Source organism: Jaculus jaculus, unplaced genomic scaffold, assembly GCF_020740685.1.
Source record: "Jaculus jaculus isolate mJacJac1 unplaced genomic scaffold, mJacJac1.mat.Y.cur u26, whole genome shotgun sequence".
NCBI classification, from domain to species: domain Eukaryota; kingdom Metazoa; phylum Chordata; class Mammalia; order Rodentia; family Dipodidae; genus Jaculus; species Jaculus jaculus.
The window spans coordinates 86,233-108,601 of NW_025423516.1; positions in this window are offsets into that span (position 1 = coordinate 86,233).

Here is a 22,369-nt window from a genome sequence, read left to right on the forward strand (position 1 = left end):
AAACAAGCAGGTGTAGCTATATTAATATCAGATAAAGTTGACTTCAAACTAAAAACAATCAAAAAAGACACAGAAGGCCACTTCCTACTTGCAAAGGGAACAATCCATCAAGAGGATATTACAATCATAAATCTGTATGCACCAAACACAGGGGCACCGCAGTTCATAAAACAAAACCTACTTGACAATAAAACAGAAATAACCACCAACACCATCATAGCTGGGGACTTTAACACACCATTATCAGTAATAGACAGATCATCCAAACAGAAGCTCAACAGGGAAGTAAGAGAGCTCAACAAAACCATAGAGCACTTAGACCTAACAGACATCTACAGAACTTTCCACCCCAAATCCACAGACTACACATTCTTCTCAGCAGCCCATGGAACATTCTCTAAAATAGACCATATACTGGGTCACAAAGATAGCCTCCACATATTTAGGAAAATCGACATAATTCCCTGCATGATATCAGATCATAATGCTATATTCCTAGAAATCAACAACAAAAAAACCAACAAGAGCCCCAATGGCAACTGGAAACTGAATAGCACACTCTTAAACAATAAATGGATAGTGGATGAAATAAAAAATGAAATTGTAAAATTCCTGGAATTGAATGACAAAGAGAACACATCATACCAAAACTTGTGGGACACAATGAAGGCAGTCCTCAGGGGAAAATTCATAGCACTCAATGCCTTCATAAAAAAGACAGAAAAATCCCAAATCAATAGCTTAACCATCCACCTAAAGGCATTGGAAAAACAAGAAAAATCCAACCCAAAGAGCTCCAGAAGGAAGGAAATAATTAAAATCAGAGCAGAAATTAATGAATTGGAAACCAAGGAAACAATTAAGGCAATTGACAAAACAAAGAGCTGGTTCTTTGAAAAAATAAACAAGATTGACAAACCTCTGGCCAATTTGATCAAGCAAAAAAAGGAGAGACTCCAAATTAACAAAATTCAAAATGAAAAAGGAGAGATTACAACAGACATCAGTGAAATCGGCAGAATCATCAGGACTTATTTCAAAAACCTCTACTCCACAAAACTGGAAAATGTGGAGGAGATGGATAAATTCCTGGATGCATATCATCTACCAAAGCTAAACTCAGAGCAGATCAACCACCTCAATGAACCCATCACGCTCATGGAGATTGAAAAAGTAATAAAAAACCTCCCAAAAAAGAAGAGTCCAGGACCAGATGGATTCCCAACCGAATTTTATCAAACCTTCATGGAAGAACTCAAAACAATCTTCCTAAAACTGTGCCACACAATTGAAGAACAGGGAAAACTACCCAACTCCTTCTATGAAGCTAGTATCACCCTAATCCCAAAACCAGGCAGAGACGCCACAAGAAAAGAAAACTATCGGCCTATTTCCCTAATGAACATAGACGCAAAGATCCTCAACAAAATTCTCGCAAACCGAATCCAACAACACATCAAAAGCATTATCCACCTTGACCAAGTGGGATTTATCCCAGGAACACAAGGGTGGTTCAACATACGAAAATCTGTCAATGTAATACACCACATAAACAAGCTTAAACATAAAAATCACATGATCATTTCGATAGATGCAGAGAAGGCCTTTGACAAGATACAACATCACTTCATGATCAAAACATTGGAGAGAATCGGCATGGCCGGTTCACATCTTAATATAATAAAGGCAATATACAAAGCTCCAAAGGCCCAAATAATTCTTAATGGAGAGAGACTGGAGGAATTCCCATTGAGATCAGGAACAAGACAGGGATGTCCTCTCTCACCTCTGCTTTTCAATATAGTTCTGGAAGTCCTAGCCCAAGCAATAAGGCAGGAGAAGGAAATAAAAGGGATACAATTTGGAAAGGAAGAAGTTAAGTTAGCTCTATTCGCTGATGACATGATTGTATATGTAAGAGACCCGAGAGACTCCATCCCAAAACTCCTGAAGGTGATTAACTCCTATAGCAAAGTAGCAGGATACAAAATCAACGCACAAAAATCGGAAGCATTTCTATATGCAAATGACAAAGACACAGAAAAAGAAATAAAGGACATAGTCCCATTTTCAATAGCAAAAAATAAAATAAAATACCTTGGAATAACGTTAACCAAGGAAGTAAAAGATCTATACAACGAAAATATAAAAACTCTCAAAAAAGAAATTGAGGAGGACTTGAAACGATGGAAAGACCTCCCATGCTCCTGGATAGGCAGAATTAACATTGTGAAGATGACAATCCTACCAAAGGCAATATATAGATTTAACGCAATTCCAATTAAAATCCCTACAATGTTCTTCACAGACATAGAAAAAATGATCTCAAATTTCATATGAAAAGGCAGAAGGCCTCGCATATCCAAACATATCCTCAGCAAAAGAAATACCTCTGGTGGCATCACCATACCCGATATAAAGTTATACTACAAAGCCATAGTAATAAAAACAGCATGGTACTGGCATAAAAACAGGAGTATAGACCAATGGAATAGACTTGAGGACCCGGATTTTGGGCCAAGCAACTATAGCTACTTGATATTCGACAAAGGCCCAAACAATATAGACTGGAAAAAAGATAGCATCTTCAACAAATGGTGCTGGACAAACTGGATAACCACATGCAGGAAACTAAAACTTGATCCACACATTTCACCATGCACAACACTCAAATCCAAATGGATCAAAGACCTCAACATAAGACCAGAAACTCGAAAACTACTGGAAGAAAATTTAGGAAGTACTTTCCATGATATAGGAATGGAAAAAGACTTCCTGAATAAAACCCCAGTGGCTCAAGTTCTTAAACAGTCACTCAACCATTGGGATCATATGAAGCTGAAGAGTTTCTTTACAGATAAGCATATAATAAACAAAGCCAATAGAATACCCACAGAGTGGGAGAAAATATTTGCAGGTTATCCAACTGATAGAGGCCTTATCTCTAGAATTTACAAAGAACTCAAAAGTCTAAACAATAAGAAGACAAATACCCCACTCACAAAATGGGGCACAGAGTTAAACAGGCAATTCACAGAGGAAGAGATACAAATGGCAAACACACACCTAAGAAAATGTTCATCATCCCTAATCATCAGAGAAATGCAAATTAAAACAACTATGAGATTCCACCTTACCCCAATAAGGATAGCCAACATCAAAAGGTCAAATGAAAATAAATGCTGGCGAGGATGTGGAGAAGCAGGGACACTCATTCACTGTTGGTGGGAATGCAGGATGGTACAACCACTTTGGAAAGCAATATGGAGACTCCTGAAAAAGCTGACTATAGAAATACCAACAGACCCAGTTATACCATTACTGGGCATGTACCCTAAAACCTTCAAACCAAAAGCCAGAGAGATTTGCTCAACCATGTTTGTAGCAGCTCAATTCGTAATAGCTAAAAGCTGGAATCAACCCAGATGTCCATCATTAGAAGAATGGATAACAAAGATGTGGTATATCTACACAATGGAATTCTATACAGCAATAAGAAAAAACGACATAAAGAAATTTGAGGAAAAATGGTTGAACCTGGAACAGATCATTCTCAGCGAACTTACCCAATCACAGAAAAAAAAATCGACACATAGTCTCACTCATCTGCAACACCTAACCTGAATTTGCCCAAGATGCCTTACATACCCAGCAAGTACCTCATGGACTAGACAATAAGATGGATGGGAGGGCGGGGAGGGAATCAAAGGGTGGAAAACAGTAATCTGGACCCAAACGGCAATGGTACCATAAAATTCTACTTCCTAAAAGACAGACCAAATGACTGAACCTTCACTAGTCCCTTACAGGAAACACCTGAACCACAAGACACTGGAGAGGGTAGGATCAAGACTGACCTAAATCCGCTACATCTTCCTTCCCTCCCTCTCCCCCTCTCCCCTCTATCTCTCTCTTCCCTAACTCTTGTATATTAGTTATCTTTTTCCTCAATTTCTTAGTGGACACTGACCTGTAACCCCCACTTCCAGCTTGGGCCTACAATCCACAATGAGCTTTTGATCAGAGAAACCTACAAGGTTTCCCAAAACAATGACAGACTTCTGTCAGAGTAATTGATGACCCACCAAAGGCCAGTGGTAAGACCCTATTGCTGAAGACTCCATACGCAGCTGACACGTAAAATGGAATGACATGGCTGGAAGCCAGGAGAGAGTCAGTCCCCAGACAGTCAGCGTGTCTAGTGCCAGAAGGCGCTACATAGGCGACTGGGGGAAGTGACCAAGATCTGTCCAAGCAACACATTGTTTAACCTAAGTAGCAACAATTAACCGGATGTGATACCCACACAAGTGCAATAGTGGTACACAGCCATGGTGAGGAATCAATTGCTCTTGATTTGGCTAACTGATCCACTCAGTGGTACTAGACCCTTAGCTGGAGCTGGGAAACAAGTCAGAACCATACCCAAACACAAGCCCACTCTACAATATCAAGCTACCATCAATCACGGGGTATAAGAGGGCCTACACCTATCAAACTGTCTATCAAAAAAGTAAGTGTTATCTCAATTTTCTGGGTGCTAACTTACTCTCCGTTGGAGAATCTGCTTCTCTTTTCCAGATAGATGCAGATCCTAAGAAGAGAGCTGCCCCAACATACCTCAAAAGGGGCCCAACTGAAACTAAGGACAACTGGCGAAATAAGCAAGGGTGATGTTTTCCTGTGAACTGGATACCAGCACAAAGGGGAAGGAGATCAATGCAGAGAAAAATCAACTCCTACCAAATCAGAGAGCCAGAGCCTCAGAGGCCCCCAACACCTCAGCACTGAAGCAGACCAAAAATGAACCCAACATGGCTCAGGGAAATCTTGCGGAAGAGGGGGCGGAAAGAATGTCAGAGTTACATGTTGGGTCATGATTTTCAGAGACATTTATCATATTAATAACTGGGGGCTAACTCCACAATGCACGACCCATTTTCAATAATAAGGAGGGTCTAATGGGAGGGGGTAGATCACAGATGAGCCTAAATAATGGTACCAAACTGCCTGTATTTACTGAAAAGAAAACTAATAAATTAAATTAAAAAAAAAAAAGATCAGTAGTTATGAAAGGGTACTTAGGTGGTCTTTATATCTCACTTTCTCATATATCATTACATTACATGTCATTCATTGGTAATACCTTTGAAACTTGTAGCTATAAGACTTAGTTCTAATTTTTACATTGGCTAATTATTAGTAGTATTATGTACAATTATTTATTGCATTATTAATTATTATTATTTACAAAATAGTTGTTATTCTTTGGAATGCTTGCTATTTGTAAGACACTATGTTAAACACTTTAATGTTTACCCTAAAATTATAGCACCCATATTCTGGGGCTTTACAGGTATTAAAGCTAAATTTTATAAGTAAAGTACAAACCTCAAAAAAAAAAAAATAAAATAAAAATAGAACCCTTAAAAAAAAAAAAAAAACTAACTGCATCTTAAAACTCTTTTATATGTTTAAACTTAAGACGGCGATATCTCTGGGCTTTAATGAGTAGAGTTTCATCCCCTTCCTCATTCTCAGTGCTTTCTGACCCAGCAGGTTCCCTTGTCTCAGATTCTCCCTCTCCCTCTTCTGGGCTATCTGCATCCTGGGCTCAGCCTCATTAGTTTTTCCTTCAATAGGTTTAACTTGGGAGCGAGTTACAGGAAAGGCATGGAGAGCTTTACTTTTGGTTTTAGTTTTCTGAACAGGGTGAGTGGAGGGGGAGCGTATTTCTAAATCAAGATCGCGTAATTGCTTGAGCAGCTGCGACTTTTCCTTTTTGGCTTGGAGGAGTGTCTTAAGAGACTGTGCCTCCCAGGAAAGTTTAGTAATGGCTTGTCTAGTTATTTATTCCAGACCAGAGGGAGCATCAAGTGCTGGGGCAGAAGAAGGGGATGCTTTGTTATAGGGTGGTGACCGTATACCCAAAAGTGTCTGGGGGGGCCAATCAGGGTTATGATATTTAGTAGCTTCATCCTGCAATTCAGCTTCTCTCTCAGCTTTATTTGCCTCTTTCTCAGGGGGAAAGGGAGTCTTCATTAGGATTGGTGGTTTGTAAGTTAGACAGAACTGGATAGATAGATTACGGGAGAGGGCTACTAGGCAGGGATGGGTTATTAGGTGGCGGATCATCAGCATTTTCTGGCATAGGAATGATAATAGAGGAGCAATTAGAGCCTGGAGAGAAAGGGCAGGTTTTTGGCCCACAGCACAGCATGGAGCGAGAGCCGGTGCAGGCGGGGTAGGGATTCTCTGGGACTTCATTCTTAGGGAGGGAGGTCTGACTACTGGTGAATTTATTTTTAAGGAAATTCTCATTATCTGTAAGTACTTTTGAAACATCAGGGTGATAGGGGCAGAACTGTAATATGTCATTAATGAGATTCCAATAAGAAAACGCCTGAACTGGAACCTTTTCAGGACCATAAGAATGGTAGTAGTCATTTAGACAGTCACCAAAATGATGCCACCGCTTCTCATCTATAGTTCCTTCCTGGGGGAACCAGGGACAGACATCTTCTAAAAAGACAAAGAATTTCACTAAATCTTTTTTCTTAACCTGTATACCAAGTGTCTTGAGAGAAGTTTTAAGCCCTTCAACAAACAATTCATGCTTACTTAATGCTTGTCCCATAATTGCGTCGCTTTTCTTACCTCTCCAGATCTGTATCACAGGTGGGCACTCCTGCGGTGATCTGAATGCGGATCTTCACTCACTGATGAGGTGGTGATCCAATGGGTGTGACGACGTACACTTGAGCGACATTCAGATCACATTTTGTACCTCAAGCCCCACATTTGGGCGCCACTTGCCCTGGCCAGCGAGGAGTTAAACAAGTACATGAGGGGAAAGTAACCTGGATGGAAGACAAGAGACACAAAGGAGACCAAGTCTATATTCTGATCAAGGTCTCAGATTTATTCCGGCAAGCACAAGCTTATATACAGAAAGTAAAACTTTCCAGACAGTGCCTACATGCCTAAAGTCTGCTCCACAAATGCCTCTGTTTCTGAAGACTGTTTGCCAAGGCCATACGATGAGGTCTCTGTGCCCGGAGATCCCAAAACAGCTTCAGTTCTTATGGACAAAGAGCAGCTACAGCTCCCAACACTTTGTCTGTCTGTCTCTCTCTCTCCATAAAAGAAAAAAGAATAAATAAAATAAAATAGTTCTGGAGAGATTTCTCAGTGGATAAGGCACATGCCTGCAATGTAAAATGACCTGGGTTTGATTCTCCAGTACCCATGAACAGCCAGATGCACAAGGTGGCTTGAGACCCAGGCATAACCATTCTCTGTCTCTCTTCTCTTTATATCTTTCTGCTTGCAAATAAATTAATGATATTTTTTGGTGTTATCTGTGACCTTACTTCTAATAGTGTTTGATTGATGAATTTGGGAGCCCCTGTGTTAGGTGCATATATGCTTAGGATTGTAATGTCCTCCTGTTGGAGTGTGCCCTTAATCAATATAAAGTGACCTTCCTTATCTTTCTTGACTAATGTTGGACTAAAGTCTACCTTGTCAGATATTAGGATAGCAACCCCTGCTTTTTTTTTAGGCCCATTGGCTTGGAACACCGTTTTCCAACCTTTCACCCTAAGATAATGTCTATCCTTTGTAGAAAGGTGAGTTTCTTGGAGACAACAAATTGTAGGATCCTGCTTTTTAATCCAGTCTACAAACCTATGTCTTTTCATTGGGGCATTGAGGCCATTGATATTAAGAGATATTATTGAAAGGTGTGTATTTATGTTTGCTTCTTTTTTTTTTTTTTTGTGGTTCCAGTTCTACCTGTGCTCTCTGGTGTTAACTAGCATTTTAGTATTGCTTTTTTTGAGGTTCCTTATATATGTGCTTTTCCTTTTCTTCAGCATGGAGGATTCTATCAAGTATTTTCTGTAGAGCTGGTTTTGTCTTCAAATACTCCTTTAACCTACTTTTGTCATGCAATGTCCTTATTTTTCTGTCTATTTGAATGGATAGCTTTGCAGGATAAAGTAACCTTGGTTGACAGTTGTTATCTTTCAGAACTTGGAATATATCATTCCAGGCCCTTCTGGCTTTTAAAGGTTGTGTTGAATAATCTCCTGTAATCCTGATGGGCTTACTTTTGTAGGTAACTTGATTTTTCTCTCTAACTGCTTTCAATATTTTTTCTTTGGTTTGTGTGTTTGGAAGTTTGATTGTAATATGGTGAGGAGAGGTTCTTTCCAGGTTTTGTCTGGCTGGGGTTCTAAAGGCTTCCTGTATCTGCATTGGCACCTCTTTCCCAATTTGGGGGAAATTTTCTTCTATGATTTTGTTGAAGATGCCTACTATGCCTTTGGAGTGGAATTCTACTCCTTTTACTATGCCCTGAATTCTTATATTTGATCTTTTATAGTGTCCCGAATATCTTGAAATTCCCACTCATACTTTTCTATAAGTTTATCTTTCTGTTTGTTGGACTGTATTAGATCTGCCACCTGGCCTTCTAGCTTAGATATTCTGTACTCTCCTTCATCCATCCTACTGGTGAGATTTTCTACAGAGTTTTTTAGTTCATTAACTGTGTTCTTCATTGCTAGTAATTCTGACTGGTTTTTCTTTATTATTTCTATTTCCTTATTAATGTCTTGTATTGCCTTCTTTATTTCATTAAATTGGTGTCCTGCATTTTCTTTGATTCTTTTGATTTCCTCCTTGATTTCCTCTTTGATTTCTTCTTTGATTCTTTTGATTTGTTCTTTGACCTCTTTGAAAATATTTACAATCATTCTTTTGAAATCTTTCTCAGGCATTTCCTGTAACTCGTTCTCACTGCAGGTCATTTCTGATGCATTAATACTTCTAGGTGGATTTATATCGTCTTCCTTTTTAGAGTTTCTTGTGTTATAATGTATATATTTTTTCATGTTGGATTAAGTTAATGCTTGGATTTTCTAGCTAGCTGGGTATTCTTAGCTGTATCAATTGATTTGATGTTATATATTTTCAGGGTAGGAGCTTAAGGTGTTAGGTGTGGCTCTTAAGACTCTCAGAGTATCTACAAAGGTGTTCCTAGGGGTTGAGTTTCCATGCTATGGGAGAATTCAAGTAGGTTGAGTGGAATAAAGTACAGGTAGATTCTGAAAGTTAACTAAACACTGTACACATTCAATCAAAAACAGCTCCAAGTATGTATGCAAGAGTAGTTATTATAATGACCAGATCCTCTATCAACAAAGAGATTAAGATTTCTGAGGGATGCAAGTCAGCTTGTGACCAAGTGAGACCCTTCCCTGGTGCAATCCCAGTTAGCTTGGATGATTTTGGTCTCCGTCAAGGTACTGCCTCGATCGTTGGGCTGCTGTTCTGATTTCTTGAGCTAGGCACTGGCTTTTCCTGTGGGGCAAACCAAGCCTGACAAGTGTGGCCCTGCAGATCAGCACCCCCGCTGCTGGAACTGCTGCTGCAAAAGCTGCCACTGCTGGGTCTGTTGCCGCTGCTGCTGAAGCTGCTGCTGTTGGGTCCACCGCTGTTGCTGCCCCTGCTGCTGCTGCTGCTGTAGCTGCCACTACTGGAGCCAAAGCTGCTGCTGAAACTGCTGCTGCTGGGTCCACTGCCACTGCTGCCACTGAAGTTGCTGCTGCAGGATCTGCTGCTGATGCCTCTGAAGCTGCTGCTGCTGCTGCTACTGGATCTACTCTTGCTGGGGCTGCTGTTATCAGTGCCAGAGCCGCTGATGTTGCTGCCGGACTCTGCTCCTGCTTGTGTCCTGCTGTCAGCTCAAGTTGGCAGGGCCAGGTGACGGGACCGCTGCTCTGTTTGCTGGAGCTAAGCTCAGGCAGTAGGGGAGGGGAAAGAACTGCAGCTGCTCTAGTTCTCTCGCTGTTCCATGTGTTCTTCTACCTCATGGTCTGCTCCTCCATTGCTCACTGCCGCGCTCCCTTCACATTTCCTGAGTTGCAGAGAGCTCTGGTGTGAGTGGATGCTCCCCTCACATGGCTTTTCCTACAGCTGGAGCTGAGCCTGGCAGCTTTCTGGCGTGCTGCTGCCGCCAAAGTTGGTGGAGCTGCCGGGGCCGCTTGTCCAGGCCTTTGCAGTTTCTGGATGCTCTGGATCTCTTCTACTTCTCCGCTGCTGCTTCAATTTCCTATACACCTCCCTTTTTAGTAAAAGTGTGTATTTTGCTGAGTTTTTTTGGTCTTTTTCCCCCTTAGATTGCTTTGGCATGGTACCTACCCCGCCATCTTAACCAGAAGTCCTAATGACATTTTTTAATATAAAAAATCATACAATAGGATAAAGGATGGATTGCCAAACATCCTTGCAAAGACTCAAATAATAAATAATTCATGCTCAGCTGACCATTCATTTCTCTGGAGCAAGCAGTGAATCCTGGCATTATAAAAGAACCATAAATAAAAATGGTAATGGGGGACTGGAGCGATATCTTGGCACTTAAGATGCTTGCCTGCAAAGTCCAAGTACCAGGATTTGATTCCCCAGAACCCATGTTAGGCTAGTTGAAAAAAGTTGCTCATGTGTCTGGAGTTTGCTTGCAGTAGCTGGAAGCCCTGGTGCTCCTATTCTACCTGCCTCTTACTCAATCTGTCTTAAATAAATAAATAGTTTAATAAATGGGAATGGGAGGGTGTGGTTGCTTTGCCAAACCATTTTGTTAATACAAATGGGTTTGTAAACTTACTGGTCCAAACCACCTTTCCATTAAGTGGGGCATATGTATGATATTGCTATTTAATCAAGGTTGACATTAAGTTTTGATGTTCAGAGTATCAACAAAATTAATTTATGCATAGATAATAAGCAATCAATAGAAGGTGGTACATTGGGGAGATACATCCCCCATCCTAGTATATAAAACCAACATAATAAAAGCATGAATAAAGCAGAGACAATTCAATATATTATGGATTCAAGGTAAACATCAATTTTAGAAACATATGAATGGTGAAGGATGGTCATGCCTCCCCTATACAAATATCTACGTCCAGTGAACGTGGGACTGCAAAGTCTTTTAAAAATTTCTGTATCTCAGCCGGGTGTGGTGGCGCACGCCTTTAATCCCAGCACTGGGAGGCAGAGGTAGGAGGATCACCGCGAGTTCGAGGCCACCCTGAGACTCCATAGTGAATTCCAGGTCAGCCTGGACCAGAGTAAAACCTTACCACGAAAAAACCTTTAAAAAAAAATTCTGTATCTCACTCTAGCACTGTGAAACTATATATACTCAGTCACAACTCATTCTCATCAGCTGTGCCATTCAGAGCTTAAAATAGATTGTTTTAATAAAAGCAGTGGAGACCATATTAACATTTCCTGGGGGCTTAGCAGCTAATTAACTCTTAAAAGGCAATGTTTTCATTAGGTGTGAAGTAACTGGGTCACCGTTAGCAATATATTACCCCCTTGTGTGAGGAAGCAGGAGGTTTTATTCTTCACTAGAAATTGAAAATAACTGACTTAATCTTTTCATCCTCACCTTCTTTCTTCCGTCCTCCCTCCCTTCTTCCTCCCCTTCACAAGAGTGGCTTAAAACATTAAATATTTCTTGAAATTTACAGATCCAGAAGAAGTTCCATAATGGCAGAAGCTAGCCTGCTTTCACAGGTCCAAACACAAAGAGAGAAGGCACAAGCCCCAAAGCCACACAGCACACTTCAGGATCTGCAGGTAGATCTAGCCACTTTGAATATCTTTACACTGGAAGTTCAAACCAAGTACCACACCTTAGGGCTGGACCCTACTATCCACCCAGTGACACTGCCTCCTGCCAGGTAGCTGCAGATAGAAACAACAAACTAATAAAAACCTGAATATATTGGGGGCCATCTATTCAAACTATCACATACAAGATACATATATATTTTTGTATATAAGATATACATTCACATACATATGTAAATATATATAATATATATAGAGAGAACAGAGTATATATACACACATATGCTATATACATGAATGTGTGTGTGTGTGTGTATCCATCCATCCCTGCATTTTGGAGACAAATGTAGGACAATCACCACAAATTCAAGTCCAGGCATATATATATTTCCTGTGAACAATAAATGTCTCCTTAATAAAAATATATAGGAACCATCATCAGTAAACTTGCCCCTGTGAGAACACATACCTGGATCCCTCCAAGAAGGAGCTTCCAATCTAGAAGTTCTAGCTCTAGGAAGTAAGATCCTGGGGGAAGTGGAGGAAAGACAATGAGGCAGGAAGTGACCTCACAAAGCAGTGGAGTTGAAGTCTCACTTCCAAGAGCTTCTGAGATGTGTTTGAGGTGGGATACTACCCTCACTTCTGGAATTTTTATGCCCTTCTTTCTGACTTGACTGCACCATAGGTTCTACTCATGGATCAGTATTTCAGTGAGAGATTCCTTTCTATCTATTCACTTAAAAAATTTTACTTGATTATTTAATTCATTAATTTTTTGGAGAGAGAGATAAGATAGGCCTGCCAGGGCCTACACTTACTACAAGCAAACTCCAGTCACACGCTCCGCCTTGTTCATCTGGCTTTACATGGGTCCCAGGAAATCCCACCTGGGTCTTTAGGTTTGCAGTTAAGTGCCTTAACCACTCAACCATCTCTCCATCCAGCCTTGTGGGATTTTAACAGACCTAAGGGGAAAACTTGTTCAGCACAGCTATGACCTTCTATTGATATTAAACAACGTTTAACTTAAAGCATAAGAAACAAAATGTAAGATAGATGGACTTTTGTTTTCAGTCAATTAAAAAAATGTCATGGATGTCAGGTGAGGTAACTCATGTCTATTATCCCAACACTGGGGAGGGTGAAGTAAGAGGATGGTCATGAGTTTCAGCCCAGCCTGGGCTTCAGAGTGAGCTTCAGGTCAGCCTGGGACATAGTGACATCTCCTCAAAAAAAAAAAAAAAAAAATCACCGTTGCTTGTTTCACCAATTGTCCTTAGTTTCAGTTGGGCCCCTTTTGAGGTATGTTGGGGCAGCTCTCTCCATAGGATCTGCATCTATCTGAAAAAGAGAAACAGATTCTCCAATGGAGAGTAAGTTAGCACCCAGAAAATTGAAATAACACTTACTTTTTTGATAGACAGTTTAATAGGTGTAGGCCCTCTTGTACCCCATGATTGATAAGTTGATATTCTAGAGTGGGCTTGTGTTTGGGTATGGTTCTGACTTGTTTCCCAGCTCCAGCTATGGGTCTAGTACCACTGAGTGGATCAGTTACCCAAATCAAGAGTAGTTGGTTCCTCACCATGGCTGTGTGCCACTATTGCACTTGGATACTAGCACAAAGGGGAAGGAGACCAATGCAGAGAAAAATCAACTCCTACCAAATCAGAGAGCCAGAGCCTCAGAGGCCCCCAACACCTCAGCACTGAAGCAGACCAAAAATGAACCCAACATGGCTCAGGGAAGTTTTGCGGAAGAGGGGGCGGAAAGAATGTCAGAGTCACATGTTGGGTCATGATTTGCAGAGACATTTATCATACCAATAACTGGGGGCTAACTCCACAATGCACGACCCATTTACATCAACAAGGAGGGTCCAATGGGAGGGGGTAGATCATAGATGAGCCTAAACAATGGTACCAAACTGCCTGTATTTGATGAAAAGAAAACTAATAAATCAAATTTAAAAAGAAAAAAAAAATCAGGGCTTGAGATATGGCTCAGAGGCTAAGAGTTAAAAAGCCAAAAGACCAAGGTTCAATTCCCCAATACCCACGTAAAGCCCCATTCACAAGGTGGCTGTGTGCTTCTGAAGTTCACGTGCAGTGGCTGGTGGCCCTAGTGCTCACTCACTCCCACACATTCTCTTTCTCTACCTATTTCTCTCCTCAAATAAATAATAAACATATAAATTAGTCAGAACTAAGTTCAATAAAAAGAATGTCAATGTTACCATTGCTCCCTTCCCCTGCTCCCACAAACTTATCTTTATTATCAGAACTTTCCACCCATGAGTAAGTCTTGTGGCATACAACACTCAATTCTTAATGCCCTTGTCCTTTCCCCCATGGATTTATGAGTGAATACAAAAACCTTGAAAGGAATATTTCCATGCCATCTATTTTGTAATCCTCAAGTCATCTTTGCAGTAAAATAACTTCTAGAATAATTCACCAAGACCATAAATATGCAAAAACCCTTATCAAAGTGTTGCTTTAACACAGGTTACGAGAACCTTTAGTACACTGCCAATACAAGAATTGAAGATAGGCCAGGCATGGTGATGCACATCCTTAATCCCAACACTTGGAAGGCAGAAGTCAGAGGATTGTGGCAATGAGTTTGAGGCCAGCCTGAGACAACATAATTACAAGTGAGCCTGGGCTAGAGAGCCTACTTTGCAAAAAGGTAAAGAAATTACTATAAGATGAAATACTCCATTAGTCATGTGTTTAATCAATTATTTCACTACTTGAGTATGTTTTATCTTAGTTTGTAATCAAATGCTTTTCTATTTTTTGTTGTTGTTTGAGGTAGAGTCTCACTCTAGCCCAGGCTGACCTGAAATTCACTATTTAAATTCAGGGTGGCCTTGACTCTAGGCAATCCTCCCACCTCTGCCTCACAAGTTCTGGGATTAAGTGCATGTGCTACCATGCCTGGTTAATGGTCTTTTTTAATTTATTCATTTGACAGAGAGAGAGAGAGAGAGAGAGAGAGAGAGAGAGAGAGAGAGAGAGAGAGAGGAGGCATGCCAAGTCCTCCAGCCACTGAAAATGAACCCCAGACACATGCACCACTTTATGTGTCTGGCTTTATGTGGGTACTAAGAATTGAACCCTGGACTGACAGGCTGTGCAAGCTAGTACCTTTTAACTGCTGAGGCATCTGTCTGGCCTGTTTTCATATATGCCAGGTTGCACATGGCCACTAGGTGGTATAAGCATCTGACATTTGATTGTGGTGGCTAAGGCTCAGGCATGCCAATCCTCTCTCTCTCTCTCTCTCTCTCTCTCTTTCTCATTCTCTCTCTCTCTCTCTCTCTTGTGCGCTCTCTCTCAGTTATCTTAAATAAAATTTAAAAGAAAAGAATTTCTCCAAAAAAGGACCATATAATATATGTTTTTGCCTTGTCCATATGCCCTGGGCATGGTTGTGTCATGAGCCAGAAACTTGAAGACAAAGCGGGGAGTGGTGGTGGAGAGATTACTCAGTGGTTAATGTGCTTGCCTTCAAAGCCTAAGAAACCAAGTTCAGTCCCCCAGTACCCATGTAAAGCCAGATGTACAAAGTGGTGCTTCATTCAGACTTGTTGGCAGCAGCTAGAATCCCTGGTGAGCCCTTCAAAATAAAAACAAAAACTGGGCTGAAGAGAGAGTTCAGAGGACAATGTGCTTGCTTGCAAAGCCCAAGGACAAAGATTTGATTACCAAGGGTGTGCATACAGCCAGATGCACAAGATGGTGCATCTAGATTTTGTTTGCAGTGGCTAGAGGCCCTGGTACACCTACTTGCCCTCTCGCTTGCGCCCTCTGTCCCTCCCTCTCTCTCTCTCTGTGTCTCAAATAAATAAAAATAAAATTATAAAAGATGTGCACAATGGAATTCTATTCTGTGGTAAAGAAAAATGAGATAGTAAAAACTGTAAGAATTTGGATGGAGTTGTAAATAAATCATTCAAGGAAGGTCACACAGACACAAAAAGACAAATAATTCATATGCTCTTTCATCTGTGGTTCCTAATGGGGATCAGGTGGAGATGTGTTGAAATGGAAGCAAGCACCAGGAATGTGGGCATAAAACTAGGATGAGACCAGAAGAGAGAAGAAATAGGGAGAGAAGAGAAGATTGGCAGGTTGTGGGGTGCAGATTATCAGAAATGGGAGGACTTGGAGGGGTAGGGGATAGAAAGGGTGGAGAAGGAACTACACCAAAGAATCAGTTCCTTAGAAAGAGTTAGCATTATATAACGTATAACCATCTATAAAGATGGAGGGGAGCCACTCTGGACAAAAGGTAGAAAAATCTTAACCTGAAAAACATGGACTTGGCCAGTGAATCCGACGACAAGAATATGGTTGTCCCCTCCACAGAGCTGTTGGCTAGGGAGACCCATGAAGTCCACAAAACAAGGTAGACCATTGCCAAAGCACTTGATTGCCTACCAGAGCTAAAATGTAAGACCCAGCTGCTGAAGGTACCACAGGCCATGGTCACAGAACATTAGAATACCCTGCTAGGAAAAGGAAAACTGCCTTCCTCCTGGCTAGTCCTCACAGTGCTGGAAAGCCCTATGGGAGCTGCTGGAGGACAATGGTCACCAAAAGCATGACTAATCAGGAGACCCTGCAGAAGTATACCCTTGTGCAATAGTGTACATAGTGTCAGCGGGTAAGCAATGGTTCTTTGGACATTTCTCATACTCCACAATACCAGGTGAGGAGACAGTTTGTTAATCGGGGGATGATAAAGCAGATTTTTTTTTAAAATTTATTTATTTATTTTTTATTTGAGAGTGACAGACACAGAGAGAAAGACAGATAGAGGGAGAGAGAGAGAATGGGCGCGCCAGGGCTTCCAGCCTCTGCAAACGAACTCCAGATGCGTGCACCCCCTTGTGCATCTGGCTAACGTGGGACCTGGGGAACCGAGCCTCGAACCGGGGTCCTTAGGCTTCACAGGCAAGCGCTTAACTGCTAAGCCGTCTCTCCAGCCCGATAAAGCAGATTTTGAAGAACAGGGCAATCCTTGAGCATTCAGGTCCCTTCAAGACTACATTCTTCCTGTTTCTCAATGCAGTCAGCTAATCCAATTTCAAAGATTGTAATCTCTCATATAATTGCAGCTGAACAGGCAGAAGTTTCAGCCGAAAGATTTCATATTTACATGCCATATCCTTCTGCTCATAGAAGTCCATTCCTGTGTAAACCAACCCTGCTCAAGTTATTAGGACATGGGCATAACAGCAAGCCTCTCATACAAAATGTGTCTAGGTCAGTCCAGGCAAAGCTTTTTTTCACTGTTCAAGCCACACCTAACAGTCCTTAGTTCTTACTGCATTCATGTATTTCAACTCTTACCAGAATATTCCATCAAGTTGTATCTACTGCATTTCAAGGCATCTCTTATGCCAAGGTTTCAAGTCATTCCACATTCCTCTGGAAAATCAGCTACTAAAGGCCAAAGCCACACAGTCAGGTGTCTGGCAGCAATGGTACTCTCAGTACCAACTTTACTGTTGTAGTCATGTTCACATTGCTGACTGGAATCACCCGACCAAGAGCTGCTGTGGGAGAAAAGTTTTATTTTGGCTTACAGACCCTGGGGGAAGCTCCATAATGGCAGGTGTTGCAGTCAGGTTCACATTGCAGGAAGAAATCACATGACCAAGAGCAGTTTCCAGCCTTTCAAATTTATTTAGAGACAGGAAGTGAGAGAAAGACAGAGAAAAGTGGCACATGAGGGCTTCAGCCACTACAACCAAACTCCAGATGCTTGCAGTATATTGTTAGGGGCAGGCTTATGGATATTATAGCCAGTTTCCGCTTCCCAGTGTTTGGTGCACTATCCTGTTCCCGTGGTACATGTGATGTTGGCCAAGAGGTAATGTCCACATGCTACTCATGCTATCGTTTACCCCTGTTGTTTTGGTCTGATTCAGTTGTGCCACAAACTTAGGTGTTCTGAATGCTAGGTTTCCCAGCTGAAGTCAATTGAAAACTAAAGCCTCCTGGGAAGCAGTGTATTGTTGGATGTGAGCTCATGGGTGTTAAATCCAGCTTCCCTGTGCCAGTGTTTGGCACACTCTCTTGTTCTGGCTTTCCAACTTTGTTGGCCAGGGGGGTGATTTCCATCCTCTGCTCATGCCATCATTTTCTCCTGCCATCATGGAGAATGTCCTCAAGTCTGTAAGTTGAAATAAACCCTTTTCCCCAAAAACTGCTCTTGGTCATGTGACTTCTTCTTGCAATGTGAACCTGACTGCAACACCTGCCATTATGGAGCTTCCCCCAGGGTCTGTAAGCCAAAATAAAACTTTTCTCCCACAGCAGCTCTTGGTTGGGTGATTCCTGTCAGCAGTGTGAACATGACTACAACAGTAAAGTTGGTACCGAGAGTACCACTGCTGCTAGACGCCTGACTGTGTGGCTTTGGCCTTTAGTAGCTGACTTTCCAGAGGAATGTGGAATGACTTGAAACCTTGGCATAAGAGATGCCTTGAAATGCAATAGATACAACTTGATGGAATATTCTGGTAAGAGTTGAAATACATGAATGCAGTAAGAACTAAGGACTGTGAGGTGTGGCTTGAACAGTGAGAAAAAACTTTGCCTGGACTGGCCTAGACACAGTTTGTATGAGAGGCTTGCTGTTATGCCCATGTCCTAATAACTTGAGCAGGGCTGGTTTACACAGGAATGGACTTCTATGGGCAAAGGAATATGGCATGTAAATATGAAATCTTTAGGCTGAAACTTCTGCCTGTTCAGCTGCAATTATATGAGAGATTACAATCTTTGAGATTGGATTAGCTGACTGCATTGAGAAACAGGAAGAATGTAGTCTTTTGAAGGGACCTGAATGCTCAAGGATTGCCCTGTTCTTCAAAATCTGCTTTATCATCCCCCAATTAACAAAGTGGCACCTCACCTGGTATTGTGGAGTATGAGAAATGTAAGAGAGGGTCACTGAATTTGCAATGTGGTCTTGTTTTGGAAAAAGCCTTTTCCAGTGTGAAGCAGGCTTGCTGTATACCTGCATGGAGACCCAATGGAGCTGTGAGGGTTTCAGTGGAAACCCACTGGACATGTTTGGACTATGAGATGTTGTGCTAAGGAGAGCTGATAGCCATGGATGAAGTTTTACAGGACTGTGAGTAGCATAGCTGGAGGGGTTGAATGGAAACTCCAGTGACTTGATGCTGAGTAGGATTATTGGATTTAATGATTTGTCACAGACTAGATTTCTTCAACCTGGTGCTACAGAGGTTGATGTTCACCTTGTTTAAATCTTGTGTTGGCTGAATTATTTTTTGTTATGCTCAGTGCCATCCTTTGCAGTTTGAGTCCTTATTCTGTGACATTATGTTTTTGGAGGGGTTTTGCTATTATAGCTCTGTTAAAAGATCTTGGACTATGGGCATGCTTGAACATCATTGGAATTGACAAAATTGTGGGGACTTTTAAAGTTGGACTGAATGCATTGTATTTTATATCATGTATAGTTATCAGTTTATGGGGGCTATGGGCAGAATGTGATGGTTGGACTCAGGTGTCCCCCATAAACTTACATATTCTGAATGCTAGGTTCCCTGCTGAGATTTGGAAATTAATGCCTCCTGGAAGCACTGTGTTGTTTGGGGAGGACTTATGGGTACAATAGCCTTAGGTAATTTCTGGCAGCAATATAAACCTGACTGCAACAAGCATATTGTTTCAAACTATCACACCTTATGAGCCAACCCTATAATGGTGGAATCTAGGCATACTGGTATCACAAGTGATATTTTGGATGTATTCTTGCATCTGTTTGGAAGGATTTTGTTTAAAACTTTTGCTTCTATGTTTAAGAGAATGGCCAGAAAATGTTACTGCTTGTTATAGACATGTTTAAATTATTAGCAAAGTCTCTGTTTTAGACATTGGCTGGTTAGATATACCTATACCAAGTCTTGCCTTGAAGGCAGAGATCATCAATTCAGCTAGACAATGTAAATAATCAGATCTAGGATTCCTTGTATCCTTCATTTTGTTGGAATTACACACATGGACAACCACAATAAGTATTGTAAAATGTTTCATACATTTACTTTTTATTTTTAAGGAGAAAGAGAGATAGATATATAGATCATGAATGGCAGGACCTTTATGAACTCAAGATGAATGTGACACTCTCCTTATGTCTTTATGTAGGTCCTGAGGAACTAAACATTGGTCACTGGGCTTTGCAGGCAATGCATTAATCACTGAGTAATTTTGCCAACCCCACAGCCATCATTTTTACATGGGAAATGGGGATCCAAAGTCACTCTCTCATGTTTGCATGGTGTTCACATTACCCAATTAACCATCTCCCCAGTCCTTTAAATAATTTTTGATAGTCATATATCAGATATTAGTCTTATGTTCATTACATATTATATCAATTACATACATTAAAATTTGAATAACAGCTGGGCATAGTAATACATTCTTTTAATTCCACATTCAGAAAGCAGAGTTAGATGGATCAATGTGAATTGGGAGCTGGCCTTAGTGTACATAATGAGTTCTAGGTAAGCATGAATTGAAAAGAAACATGAGGCTGAAGGAGAAACTTTGCATTCAAATATCCAAATTTTGATCCTAGACCCCATAAACCCATGACTATTTTATGATTACATAGGCATTCACTATGATTTAAAACTCTCCACAGTCTTTAGCAAATATAAAACTGCTAAAAATCCCAACATCTCAACTGAGATACCAAAAGTCTATTAATTTTGAGCTTTGTTAACTTACACAACAGTTACTATTTCCAACACATTGTAAACAATACATTACAAAGCAAGATACAGCAAGAAAATGGTGAAGCAATAGAATTGGAAAAAGAAATAGGACAAACATCAACCCTTACAGCTTTACCTAAGGAATCTGAGGGGGGAAAAAAAACACCTGTTCTCAAAATCTAACCCCTCCACCCCTGAAAGCTAGCTTTATGGGGAAGTTAAACAATGCCAGCATGAGCAGCATTCCTTACAAGCAATTCCCAGAAAATCTAAGCAGCTACACTGAAACATTTTTCATCTTCACAGCTCTATTTTTTGACATGATAGGGTTTCCACACAGGAACTTAAAGACATCCCTTCATTGCAAAGTGGCAATGTGAAGGCTTTGTGTTCTTCCTGACTTCTCTTTCTTTCCTGCATTAGTTCTACTTCCATAGCAATATAAATTGAGTCACCCAAACAGAACAGTAATATCCTTTAACATTGTCATTACAGACCTCTTCTATTTTCAGACTGATCAGGACTACTCATCCTGTTTTAATACATATCAGTATTCTGATCCTCAGATTGAAATCTCTGAAAGAGTTGCAGTTCAAACAAATGTTTCTATGTCTTGAAATTCAAAACTTCTAGAAATTTCCTCTGCAAGACAACAGATGACTGGTTTTATATTCAACATTCTTCAAGTTCCCAGGAACTGGTCAGAACACAGCAAGTAATCATCACAAAACACTACTGTCAAAATTTCTTATACCCATACTTCGTTCTGCTTTTAGTTTTCCAAACATCACAATTGGCCATTGAGATTTGTGTACATCACTGCATGGCTCTTCAAGTGCAAGTTCCTAAATCAATCCATATACTTCCCACAACCAAGTTAAAAAAAGAAAATTGATATATTTTCAGAAATTCACTAGAGTATGACTTAAAGAACAAAATGCATGCTTTTCAGATTCATGAATATTATCTGCAAGTTCTCAACATTCATTATATTCATATGATTTCTAAGCTACATGAACTCCCTCATACATACTAGTGTAAGATGAACAGATAAAAGCCTTTACACATTTCTTACATTTACATAGTTTTTCCATCTGTGTGAGTTCTCTGATGTACATTGATCTCTGACTGGGAGATGAATGTATTTCAACAGTTACATCTATATTCTGTTTTCTCTCCTATGTAAATCCTCAAATACAATATTTGGTTTGACTTCTACAAGAAACCTTTTTAAATTTATTATATTAAATTTATTTCTCACCTGTGTGTGTTCTCTGATAATTCTTGACTTGTGACTTCAGTAAAAAGATTTTCTCACTTTTAGTGTATTCATTTGGCTTTTCACCTGTCTAAAGATGCACACTGAGTTGTGACTTCAGGCAGAAAGCTTTCTCACATCTTTTACATTAATACTCATTAGGAGTTGAATGTGTTTCCACATTCATTATATTTATATGGTTTTCCAGTGTGAGTTCTGTGATACATAGTATGCTGTGATTTGAAGATGAAAACTTTACCACACTACTATATTCATATGGATTCTCACCTGGGTGTTCTGTAATGTTTAATAGCATTTTATTTAGCAATAAATTCATCATATAGCTTCTCACCTTTATGAATTATCTGATGGTTACAAAGATCTGACTTGGCAAGAAAAGCTCTACCACATTAAGTACACTCATATGTCTTGAAACCTGTGAGTTCTCTAGTGCAGAGTGAGATTTGTCTTGAAGATGAAACTATTACCACACTTAAAACGGTCACGTGAATTATTTCATGGTTCCTAAGGTCTTACTTTACAAACAAAACTCTCCCTCATTCATTACATTGATAAGGGTTTTCACCTATATGAGTTCTCTGATGAATTGTTAGCCATGACTTGGAGATGAAAGCTTTCGCACATTCAGTACATTCAAATGGCTTCTAACCTGTGTGAGTTTC